This window comes from Elephantulus edwardii, unplaced genomic scaffold (assembly GCF_000299155.1).
Source record: "Elephantulus edwardii isolate Elephantulus edwardi_28Jun2011 unplaced genomic scaffold, EleEdw1.0 scaffold00026, whole genome shotgun sequence".
In the NCBI taxonomy this organism is placed as follows: domain Eukaryota; kingdom Metazoa; phylum Chordata; class Mammalia; order Macroscelidea; family Macroscelididae; genus Elephantulus; species Elephantulus edwardii.
In genome coordinates this window covers 5,431,659-5,444,583 of record NW_006399776.1, presented here as the reverse complement: position 1 = coordinate 5,444,583, position 12,925 = coordinate 5,431,659, and the positions used below count along the sequence as shown (strand labels likewise).

General features: G+C 42.3%; 1 pseudogene; it reads left to right on the top strand.

Annotated features, from left to right (window-relative positions):
- Positions 1-9,758: 9,758 nt before the first annotated feature.
- Positions 9,759-10,115, top strand: LOC102869807 (annotated as a pseudogene).
- Positions 10,116-12,925: the final 2,810 nt, after the last annotated feature.

The window sequence follows — 12,925 nt, the reverse complement described above, 5'->3', positions numbered from 1 at the left end:
CAGTCAGATGCTGAGCTCTGTAGTAGGAGGCAGTGGGACCCTCAGGTTTGAATCAATTCTTGTAACCTTCCTGATTCCTCAAACTGCCTAGGTCAGAAGAAAGTTGACTAGGGTATTTGAACAGGCCACACTAAGGCACATGCTGGAGAGTCACAGGCTGCCAGATGCCCATCTTGTAAAGGCAATGGGCAGAGCCCAGAAAGAGAAGTGGTGCCATGAAGTTTGCCCAGGAATGAACGAGGCCACAGTAGAGGCCAGGAGTCCTCTTTTTGTACGCCACAGTTTGAGCATGCTACCAAATCCCAAATAGGCTAAGACTAACAAAGGCAGCTGTGTCTGAGCCAAGCCCTTCCAGGCAGTGTCCTTAGTCCCAGCTTTCCCTCTGACTGGAGACCCTTCTCTGTCCCAAGTCTCCTAAGGGAAAGAAAATAGGGCCTGATGGCCGATGTAGGTAAGGGGGAGTTACTGCATCTGAGACCCCAGCCCTGGCCTGTAGGGGAGCATCGGGGAGTGCATGGGACATGTCCTTGTTGTTAGGGACATTTCCAAGCTGTTAGATGCTGTTTAAAAACAGAAATAAAATTGAAAATGAAAAACTCAAGATTTTGCTTCTTAAATGTTTGCTTTTTCCCAGATCACGAAAAAATGAAGTATTTCTATATAGAGAAACGTCTGGGAAGACATATGTCAAAATGTTAACAGCTGTTATCTTTATATGATGTGATTGAAGGAACTTTTATTTCTTTGTGCTTTCCAAGTTTCTTGAGCACAAAATGCTTTTGTTGTTACAGAAGACCTCAATACATTTTATTATACTAAAAATAATGCACAGTCAACAATTAGGAAGTCCATAAATGAAAGAATTACCTCTTTAATCCTATCACCTAAAGATAGCCACTGTTGACTTTTGAGAATCCAAATGTTTTAAAATCATTTTCTTTTACCTTGGAGCAAGGACAGAGACTGTTTTTATTCTAACTCCCTATCTAGGAGTCTGGTGACACAATAGTTAAGTGCTCAGAGACCGGCTGAAAGGTTTGTACACACCAGTCTCTCCCTTGGAAGAAAAGGCCTGGCAATTCTCTCTTGTAAAGATTACAGCATAGGAACCCAATGGGGTGGTTCTGCCCTCTCCTAGGATCGCTGTGAGTCATAATTGACTTGATGGTACACAATAACAATCCTCTATCAGATTTTCCTCCTTCATTGGGTGTGGAGACTGTTCTCACCTTTATCCTCTTCTGGAGCCAGGAAAAACTTATGAGAAGAAGACAAAGAGAATGGTGATCTTCTTGAGGATTAGAAATAAGAGCATGGAGTTTAATTCCAAGTCTTTCTACATGAAAATTGTATAGTTCAGTGGCTTTTGGAGTAAGCCCATGCAGCAGGAGGCGTGGGAAGCAGGCCCTGCTACAGTGAGGGGCGTGGAGGAGACTGGGAGGGGCACAGGTATTACACTACCAGCTGACAGCGAAGGAATGGGGCAGGGACTTGTGAAAGCAAATACCTGGAAAAACCTGTTGCTGGCAGTTCATTTTCTGGTTCTCATGTGGGGTCAAGAGACTTGAATTAACTTCCAGGGAAGTACCTTTTAGCTTGTTTCCTGCTACAATTAATTTTAACTGCAGGTAGTGATTGTCTGTGACATACAGTTTGGGAGTTATTTGAGAAGGCTTCTACTCAGTTGTCTACCGCATGAGCTCTTATGTATGAAGCACTCTGCTTAGTGCCCTACATAGGTGATCTCCTTTAATGTAACGTCCCTGTAAGATGAATCTAAATCTTTAAAAAAAGATAAAATTGTCTTCCAACATCTAAGACAATGATGCAGTAACTTGTGGATCTGTTAAGTCTTTCCATCACTCAAAAGAGCACCTTAGAGTTCCATCAGAAACATTTCATCTTTTGAAAGAATATAGGCCAGTGGTTGTTACATGACATCACGTTGCCTGCAACTCAACGACCATACATAGTTCTGAACCCTGTGCTGTCCGGAGCCAGACTCACTGTCTTTGACACACCTATCACCATTACCCCAGTTACTGTATCAATCTCATCCGGGGTCTTCCTCTCTTGAACTATCCCTCCATCCTTCAAAGCATTATATTCTTCTCCAAGGACTGGTCCCCCCTGACAACATGCACAAAGTATGTGAGTCGGAGCTTCAAAATCCTAGCCTCCAAGGAGCATCTTGGTTTTATTCTCTCCAAGTCAGACCTGACTAAAGAAAAAAATCAGTCTGTCCTCAAACTGACATCATTACTTCTCAATAATTTGGAGAGGTCTCTAACTGCAGACTTTCCCAGTGCAATGTGTCCTCTGATTTCCTGACTGCTGGTACCAAGAGTGTTAATGGTGGATTCAAGGAAGATGAAGTAGTTGACAGTTATAATCTTTTCTCCATCTATCATGATGTTGCCTCTAGGTGCAGTGGTAAGAATCTTTGTTTTCTTGACATTGAGGTGCAAGCCATAGCGAAGGTTGTATTCTTTGATTTCCTGCAACAAGAGCTTCAAGTCTTCCTCTTTTTCAGCAAGCAAGGTTGTGTTATCTGCATAACGCAGGTTATTGATAAGTCCCACTCTGATCTTGATGTCACATTCCTCTTCATAGAGGCCAGCATCTTGAAAAATTTACTCAGAATACAGAATGGATAGGCATGGAGAGAGAATACAATCCTGACCCACTCCCTAATTTTAAACCATGTAGTGTGCTCCCTTGCTCTAGTCACACAACCTCCTGGTTCAGGTATAGGCTTCACATGAGCGCAATTAGGTGTTCTGGGATTCCCATTCTTCTCAATGTTAGCTATTGTTATGATCTGCAGAGTCAACAAAGCACAAAAACACATTCTTTGGTATTCTATACTTTCAGCTGGGGTCTATCTGACATCAACAATGATATTCCTGGTGCCATGGCCTCTTCTAAATCCTGCATGAACTTCTGGAAGTTTACGGTTTTATCCATTTTTTAGTGATCTTCAGCAGTATTTTGCTTGCGTGTGATATTAATGATATTGTTCAGTTTCCACATTCTTTTGGGTCACCTTTGTTAGAAAAAATACTTGACAAAGAAGTTGGTCCCAAGAAATGAACAGGCCTTTATTAAGTGGTCTGAGAAGGACACCAGGTGATCACTCGCAGAGAGGATCAGGATGGCAGTGCAGGTAGACAAAACCAGTTTCCTTTTATAGGGGCTGTTAAGGAGATTTATAGGGGATGCTAGTTTGCTCAAGAATTTTGGGGCAAGGGTCCTGTCAATGTGTGATTAGGCCCAGGGCCTTATCAGGATATGGACATTATCAGGTTACCTGAGGGTCAGGCCTGAGGGAACATTCTTCTCCAACCTTTCTTAAGGATGAGAACAAATACGGACTTTTTCCAATCCTTTGGCCAGACAGTTGTCCTTCAAATTTTCTGGCATAAATTGGTGAGCTCATCCAGGGCGACATCTGTTAACCGAAACAAGTCAATTGATATCCCATCAATTCCTGGGTTCCTTATTTTTTGCCAGTGCCCTCAATATAGCTTCAAATTCCTTCTTCATTATCATTGGCTCCTGCTCAAATGGTACTTCCTGAAATTTTTCAGTGTCAGTTCTTTTTGGTATAGTGATTCTGTGTATTCTATCTTCTTTTGATGCTTTTGGGTCATTTAATATGTTGCTCATAGCATCTTTCAATATTGCAACTCAAGGCTTAAATTTGTTCTTCAGTTCCCTCAGCTTGAGAAATGCAGAGTGAGTTCCTCTTTACTTTCCAATTTCAGCGCTCTGCACATTTCATTATAATACTTTGTGTTCTTGAGCTACCATTTGAAAGCTTCTGTTAGCATTTTGTTTTTTTAAACCCATTTTATTGACGAACCTCTGCAATGGTCCATGTCGTGAAGCTAAAAGGTTGAGTCCACCCAGAGGTGCTTCAGAAGAAAGATCTGGTTGTGAGGTGGGTTCCTGGTCATAGCTAGGTACCCCGGTGTATCAGAATAGATAACTAGGCTTTTCTCTTGAGTGAACAGGATCCTCCAACTTCACCACGCTCTTCAACAGTTTGCCTTACACAAGCGTTTTCGTCCATAAAATGGAAAAAAAGCCAGTATCTTGCTGATCCCCTGTGAGGAACAATTAAAGAATTTGCATGGGTTGACACTGGAACAGTAGTAAAGTCAAATATAGGAGCCATAGTGGGGATTGTGCAGGCCCAGGACAGAATGTTTGGGGCAACATTTCAGTTTGTTGTATGAGATGACTTGACTACACAGCACCTAGCAAAGCGCCTATGAAGAGTGCCTAGTGTGTAGTCAAAGTTCAAGAAATGATCAGTGATTCCTTCATTGCTCGCTCAATTGTGTTTTTCCCCTGGGAGAAACAAGAGGTAAAGCAAGCACAGCCTTTGGACACACTCCAAGAGAGGTGGTGGTGGTGGTGGTGGTGGTTTTTTGTTTGGGGTTTGTTTTTTTTTTAAATGTATCATGAAGTCGGAACTGTTTCTAACCAGCCTGTGGAAGGGAAGGTTCAGGCGGGGAAAGCTCCGGCACGCGGAGCTCGGCTGTTCAGGGCTTTGTAGTGGGGCCACCCGGGAGGGGCCCCGCATGCGGGGTCACACGTGGGGTCACATGCAGGGTCACATGCAGTTCGCTCCGCCTCAGGCTTGGCTGGGGCTGCCCGGCGGCGGGCAGAGAAAGGCTCCGCCTGGGCGGCGGGACACGAGTCCTTTTGTCCGTGATGTGGAGAGGCTCCAGCTGCACCAGGAGCCCAAGCCCTGCAGGGCAGCGTCGAGCAGCGCCTCCTCCCGGTGACCAGAGGGCGGTGACTGCGAGAGCAAGCATTCGTTCTAGCCTCAACTGATGCGCGTGGTTTTGTCGTGTTCTGTTTTAAAATGAAACCTGTCTTTTAAATTTGCCTCCTCTCTAGATAAAATTTATTTCGGCAAATATTGAGTTGTCTAAGAGAAAAAGAGCCATGAGATCCAGCTTTTACTAAGGGGTTCAAACTCCCTAGAAACACCGCAAACGTGCCTAAGCTTCCCTTGGGTTTGTCAAGAAAGAGGTAAGGGGCTCCCAGGGGAGTAAAAGCAAGGTCGGCCAGGGCGGAGAGGAGACTGGAAGAAGTCCCACCATGTGTCAGGGTGGATGGAAGCAGGGCCCGGGGGTTGTGGGCCTGACCCCAGAGCTGGAAAGTAAACAAAGTATAGGCTTGTGCTTGTTCAATAAGGAGTCTCTAGACTCTTAGGGACTATGAATAGCAGATCATTTTACCCTGTTCTGCGTCATCCTCATAACTTCCTCAACGCTCAAATCCATTGATACAGTCACTGTGTCAATCCATCTCCTCCACCTTCTACCTTTCCCCCGAGGACTGGCGCCTCCACATAGCCAAAATATGTGAAAAGTTTTTCTGTATTTGCCTGTACGGACCACCCTTGCTGCTCTTCCTTTAACACTGATTTTCAAAGTTCAAGTTATAGTCAGTACTGTTCACCAACACTAAAATGGAAAAGTTTGATTCTTCTTCCGTCTTTCTTATTCGCTGTCCAACTTCCACGTGCATATGAAGCGATGGAAAATACTATGAGTAGGGTCAGCAACAATCTGCGTTATACAGATGGTACAACCCTGCTTGCTGAAACTGAGGAAGACCTGAAGCACTTGCTGCAGAAGGTCAAGGATTGCAGTTGCAGCCTTCGATAGGGATTGAAGCTCAATATCAAGAAAACAAAGATTCTCACCACTAGGCCCATTGGCAGCATCATGATAGATGGTGAAGAGATTGATATTATTAACAGCTTTAGTTTGCGTGGCTCCACAAGCAATACTCTTTGGACCAGCAGCCGGGAAATTAAAAGATGAATTGCATTGAGAAAATCTACTGTCAAAGACCTCTCTAATGTACTGAAGAGCAACAATATCAGTCTGGAGACTAAGGTGCACCTTATCCAGGCCACAGTCTTTGCAATTACTTGCTATGCATTAGAAAGCTGGACAATGACTACGGATGATAGAAGGAGAATTGATGACTGAGTTGTGGTGCTGGAGAAGAGTATTGACTATACCATGGACTATTAGGAGAATAAACAGGTTCCATCTAGAGAGGGTGAAACCAGGCTGCTCCTTGGAGGCAAGGATTCTGAAGCTTCGTCTGACACACTTTGGGCATGTTGCAAAGTGGGACCAGTCCTTGGAGTGGGATTTCATGTTGGTAGAGGGACAGCACAAAAGAGAAAGAACATCTATGAGATGGATTAAGTGACTGGGGTAAAGGGGATAGGTGTGTCAGAGACAGTAAGATTGGCACAGGATAGAGCAGGGTTTAAGGCTTTGCACAGAGCCACTATGAGTTTCAGGTGACTCAACGGCACATAACAACAACAACAAAGGGTCAGATGTATCTTAATATTTTAACTAACACACTTGTTATTTAGTGGTTTTTAAAAAATTTTTTTTTATTATTATTATTTTTTGTGTGTGTGAGTGTACCGTCAAGTCAGATCTGACTGGTACAGGAGGAGATTGTCCCTCCTTCCCCGGCAGAGCATCTGGTGGATTCGAACTGTGTGCCTCTGGGATTATAGTTGCAGCTCTTTGCCACTATGCCACCAGAGCTCCCCTATTTAGTGTTTTTAAAGAAGTCCTTGACAGCAGATTTTCCCCAAGGCAGCACCTCATTTGATTTCTTGATTGCTGCTACTGCTAGTATTGATTCTGGATCCAAGGGAAATGAAATTGTTGACAGTTTCAATGTTTTCTCCATTTTTCATAATGTTGCTTATTGGTAACGTCGTAAGGATTTTTATTTCTTGATGTTGAGTTTTATCTATAGTAAAGGCTAGTCTTTGATCATCTACAGGAAGTGCTTTAAGTCTTCTTTAGTTTCTTCAAGTTGTGCCATCTGCATAATGTAGGCTGTTGATGAGTCTTCCTCCAGCCCTTCTTTACATAGTCCAGCTTCTCAAACTCTTTGCTCAGCATATATATTGAATAGTTAAGGATAAAGGATACAACTCTGACCTTTCCTGGTTCTAAACCATACTATTTTCCCTTGTCTGTTTAAACAACCGGTTCTTGATCATGTACCTGTTCTATATAAGCACAGTTCAGTGTTCTGAAAATCCGTTCTTTCAATGTTATCCATAACTTATTATAAGCCACACAGTAGAATACAGTTGCAAGCCAATAAAACATCTCCCTGGTATTCGCTTCTTGCAGTCAAAACCCATCTGATATCCCCTGTTCCATGGCCTTTTCTCAATCCAGCTTGAATATTTGGCAGTTTCCTGTTGTAAGAAGAGCAAGGGTCACATGAAGGTAGCCCTAACTGACCTTTAATGACTTCATAAAGGGGAACTGTTCCTGTCAACAGCATCAACAATACAAAACCAATTCCCATGAGGTCAGACATATACCCCATGCTCCCCTCCCTCTTTCTACTCATCTCAACACCAATTTTAATGTTTTACTGGGTCCAGAATACAATATGATAGCTCACAGACCGCAGAGAACCATATTGGGGAAGTCGAACAGTTATAATCCAGGTTAATAGCAGAATTTAGTTAGAACAGCTTCCTAAATGTGCTCGCGGGCACCTCAGCCTTGAGCTTTGCGCCTTATCACCAAGGTTACAAAATTCTCAGTCCTGCCAATATTGGCTCTCCTCCCAGACCCCAAATTGTCTAACAACATTGGGCAAAGGCTTTTAGCTTAAGTCTGGTTCTGTCAAAGCATGGGTGTTGTTGGGGGTAGCAGCCAGCTCAGTCTCAGGTCTCTCTGGCTCTCTGCTTCGGCTGTGGCTGCTGCTGCTGTAGGTGTAGCTGGAGCAAGACTGTCTGGTCCTAAAGGAAATCCTTTTACATTCTCTTACTACTTCTTCTCTTCTTTGCTGGTGAGGAAGATCTAATTTGCTGCTGGAACTGCTAGATTTATTGAATTGGTGAGACTAGCCAATCCCCTTGTAGATTGGTGAGATAGTCTCCTTGTGGATAGGCTAACATGCCCTATTTGCATTTTCCCATCCATATGGTCAAGGCAGATTTAATGGCTAGGAAAGTCGTATTAAAAGACAGACTCTACACCTGTAGGTGAATTTACAGCTCTAAGCATTTTTAAATAGTCTTCAGAAAGATTTACTTGTATGAGGTATTAATGATACTGTGTGATGAATGTCCTCAGTTTTCTGGATCACCTTTTTTCCTCCCAATAGGGCACAAATATGGGTCATTTCAACAGTTGACCAGATAACTAGTTGTCTTCTAAATTTCTTGGCTTAGAGAAATGACTGTGTCCAAGGCTGTACTTACTGCAGAAATACCTTATTGGTATTCTATGCCTTCTGTGCAGGTTAAATTTCTTATTATTGATTCTTGATTTCTTGATCATATGCTACTTCCTGAAATGATTAAATGTTGAACAAATTCATTGTGGGAGAGTGACTGTGTGTTGCTTTCATCTTCTTTTGATGCTTCCAGCATAATTCAGTATTTTGCTCATAGAATCCTTTGGTATTGCATCCCAGGGCTTGAATTCCCCCCCCCCCCAATCCTTTCAGCTTGGGAAATTTAGTGACTGTTTTTCCCTTTTGGTTTCCTATTTAATTATAACGTTTTGCTTTGTCTTCTCATGTTGTAATTTACATTTAATATGTAAGTCAAGTTCATTATTTTAAACTGAGTTGTGATGCTAGAGAAGAGTACTGAACATACGGACCACCAAGAAAACAGGTCTGTCTTGGAGAGGATGAAACCAAGTTTCTCCTTGGAGGCTAGGATTTTGAAGCTCTGTCTCACATACTTTGGGCACACGATCCGAAAGAACTTGTCCTAGGAGGAAGACATCATGCTTGGAAGAGTGGAGGGACAGTACAGGAGAGGAAGACCCCAGATGAGATGGATTGACACTATAGCTGGAGAAATGTGATTAGGTGTGTTCGTGTTAGTGAGATTGGGTCTGTATAGGGCAGAGTTCAGAGCTATTGTACAGTATGTCAATATGAGTCACAGGTGACTGGAAGACACGTAACAACAACAACATGTAGTTCTTCAGTGTATGCGTGCAATACAGCGTTTCAATTCTGTTGATGGATGTTTAGTTTCTACTTTTTTGTAATTTGAAACTTCAATGAACATTTTTCTTTATGTTTCCTTATATACTTGAGAGAATCTCAAGCTGAGTTTTATTAAAAGGGTGCTTCAGTTTCTCAAAACACTTAAGTGTGCTCATGTGAAATCTGTAGACCAAGAAACAGTTATTTGAATAGAACAAAAGGAATACTGATTGGTTTAAAATCAGGAAATGGTAAAGATGTGCATCAGGGTTGTATCCTTTTTCCATACTTAATCAGTCTATGTTGTTGTTGTTATTGATTGCTGCTGAGTCGAGCATTTCTCATAGTGACCCAATGAACAAAAAGCCTGAAGCCCCTCTACAACTATCGACATTTATAAGATTTCATAAAGTTTCCAGAGGCATGTTATTTAGGAAGTGGATGCCACTCCTGCTAAGTAAATCATTAGAGAAACTTAACAATGAAGAAGAAAGTGTTATCAGGATCAGAGGAAGATTCATCAACAATATACATCATGTGGATGACACATTTGCTTGCAGAAAGTGAACAAGATTTTAAGTATTTCCTGGAGAAGATCAAAGACTACAATCTTCACTGTGGATTAACCTCAACATCAAGAAAACAAAAATCTTAACAACTGGACCAATAGGCAACGACATGATACAAAAAAGACTGAAATTGGATTCGAGACCGCAGCCGGCACCATGAGCCTCCTCAACAAGCCCAAGAGTGAGATGACCCCGGAGGAGCTGCAGAAGCGAGAGGAGGAGGAGTTTAACACGGGTCCACTCTCCGTGCTCGCGCAGTCGGTCAAGAACAACACGCAAGTGCTCATCAACTGTCGTAACAACAAGAAGCTCCTGGGCCGCGTGAAGGCCTTCGACAGGCACTGCAACATGATGCTGGAGAATGTGAAGGAGATGTGGACCGAGGTCCCCAAGAGTGGCAAGGGCAAGAAGAAGTCCAAACCTGTCAACAAGGACCGCTACATCTCTAAGATGTTCCTGCGTGGGGACTCGGTCATCGTGGTCCTCAGGAACCCCCTCATCGCCGGCAAGTAGGGCCACCCCCGTCTCTACAGCCCTGTCCCACAGCCGCCTCCTGCTGCCCCGGAAGACCTGTCCCGTACTGGGAATAATAAAGTCCCTGTGTGGTGTTTTTTACTAAAAAAAAAAAAAAAAAAAGACTGAAATTGTTAACCATTTCATTTTACTTGGATTCACAGTCAACAGCTATGGTAGCACTAGCCAAGTAATCAAATGACATGTTATATTGGGAAAACCTGCTGCCAAAGGCCTCTTTAAAGTGTTCAAGGGCAAGGATGGATGCCATTTTGAAGACTAAGGTGCACCTGATCTAAGCCCTATTAGTATTTTCAATTGTTTCTTATGCAAGTGAAAGTTGGATAGTGAGTATGGCCAACCAAAGAAGAATCAATGCCTTTGATACTGAATATCCCATGAACTGCGGAAAGAACAAATTAATCTGTTTTGGAGGAAGTGCAATCAAGGTGCTGCTTAGAGGCAAGGATGGTGAAACTTCATCTCATATACTTTGGATATGGTGTCAGAAGGGACAAGTCCTTAGAAAAAGCCATCAGGCTTAGAGGGTCAAAGAAAAAGAGGAAGACCCTCAACAGTGACTGCACCAATGGGCTTGACCAAAGTATAAATTGTGATGATGCTGATGTGATAATAGGACAAAGATTTGATCTGTTGTTCATAGGAGTGCTGAGTTGTAGTGGACTTGATGGCACCCAACAACAATAATAACATCTTAAATCTTGCTAGGTATTATTGTGTTTTCAAAGTACTGTACAGCTGACATTTTCACTAGCTGTAACTGAGGGTTCCTTTTGTGCCACATCCTTAATTACATTTCATATTGGTACCAGCAGTCAGGAAATTAAAAGAAGAATTGTAACAATGTCAGTCTGGAGACTAAAGTGTGCCTAATCCAGTCTTTACAATTACTTGCTATGCATTAAAAAGCTGGACAATGAGTAGGGATGAGAGAAGGAGAATTGATGACTTTTGAGCTGTGGTGCTGGAGAAGAGAGTTGATATACCAAGGACAGCTAGGAGAATAAACAGGTTCAGCCTAGAGAGGGTGAAACCAGGCTGCTTCTTGGAGTTAAGGATTCTGAAGCTTCATCTAACATACTTTGGACGGTGCAAGGAGGGACCAGTCCTTGGAAAGGGTCATCATGCTTGGGAGGGTGGAGGGACAGCACAAGATAGGAAGACCCTCAATGATACGGACTGACTCAGTGACTAGGGTAATGGGGGTAGGTGTGTCAGAGACAATAAGGTTGGCACTGGATAGAGCAGGGTTCAGAGCTGTTATACATAAGACTGCAATGAGTCGCAAGTGACTCAACGGCACATAATGACAACAAAAACACTGTCAGATTTAATTTTTTTCATAATCTAATAGATATGAGGTGATATCTCTTGTTCTTCTTTTACATGAACACATTTTCTTAAGTTTGAATATTTTTTCAAATCTTTGTTGGACAATGGCTTTCTTTCATCCTTTGTTCGTAGTCTTAGCCTATTTTAATTTTTGTCATTAATTGTAGAATTTTTAAAATATATTTGAACTAATCACCTGTCAGTTAATTATGAGGCAAACAATTGTAACTTATATTTTTGTTTTGTCTTCTTAAATTTATGCTTTTTATAACTTGTTTAAAAAATTCGTTCATAACCTAAGGAAACATGCAATCTATTCTTTTAGATAGCACTGCTGACCCTAGTCAATTCCAGGCATTAGAAGTGGGTTAAAATTTTTGTTGTTGTTGTTGTTGATGGGGCACGTTGTAAAAAAGAATTTTATTTTCTCATCATTTTAAGAGACTGTTTTTGTTTTGTTAGATGCCATTGAGTCATCCCGGTACTCGTCGTGATCCTGTCTATGACACTACCTAATCCTTTGCTGTGCTCACAATTTCTACTCAACTTAAATCCATTGTTGATGTCACCGTGGGTGACATTGTGGGTCTTCCTCTTTCATTGATCCTTTTAGGAGGCTAGATGTCTCAATGCAGAGTGCTGGCTCTAAGGAAGACTGTGAGGAAAGATTGTTTCCTTTCAGTGTCTTTGGGTCTGGTGTTCCCTGAAGACCCCTGTGTGTCTTAGCATCCATCTTCCCTTCCGTCTAGGGGGTTCTCAGTGCAATGATTTTGAGTCTGACAAACGTGCTCCATCCTGATTCTTTTTTGGTGGTAGTCAGGTCCCTTGATTTTTCAGAAAATTCTGAGGAAAGTATTTGTGATTAGTAAAACTGTAGTATGACCCAGTTCCAACCCGGGGATTCCCCTCCCAAATGACTTTACTGGCCCTGGTCAGTCCCAACCACTGGAGGAAGTATTCAAAGCACAAGCCCTGTGAGGCGTGATGCCTGGGACAAGGAGCTGACAGGGTTGGTGTAAGGGCAGTACTGATTAATAATGTGGATTTCTCCCCCACCATTTTTATTAGAACTAGTAATTTTGTAGGTTTGTCTTTCAAATTTTCACAAGAGTTTTTCTAAAAATTCTTACCTAACATCAAGAAGACAAAGATTCTCACCACTGGCCAATTGGCAGCATCATGATAGATAGAGAAGAGATTGAAGTTATTAACAATTTCAGCTTGCTCGGCTCCACCATCAATACTCTTGGTACCAGCAGTAAAAACAATCAAAAGACAAATTGCTCTTAGGAAGGCTGCTATCAGAGACCTCTCAAAAGTGCTGAAGAGCAACAATGTCAGTCTCCAGACTGGAGACTAAGGTACGTCTGATTAACGTCATGGTTTTTGCAGTTACTTAGTATGCATCAAAGAGCTGGACAGTGAACAAAGATAACAAAAGAAGAACTGATGCTTTC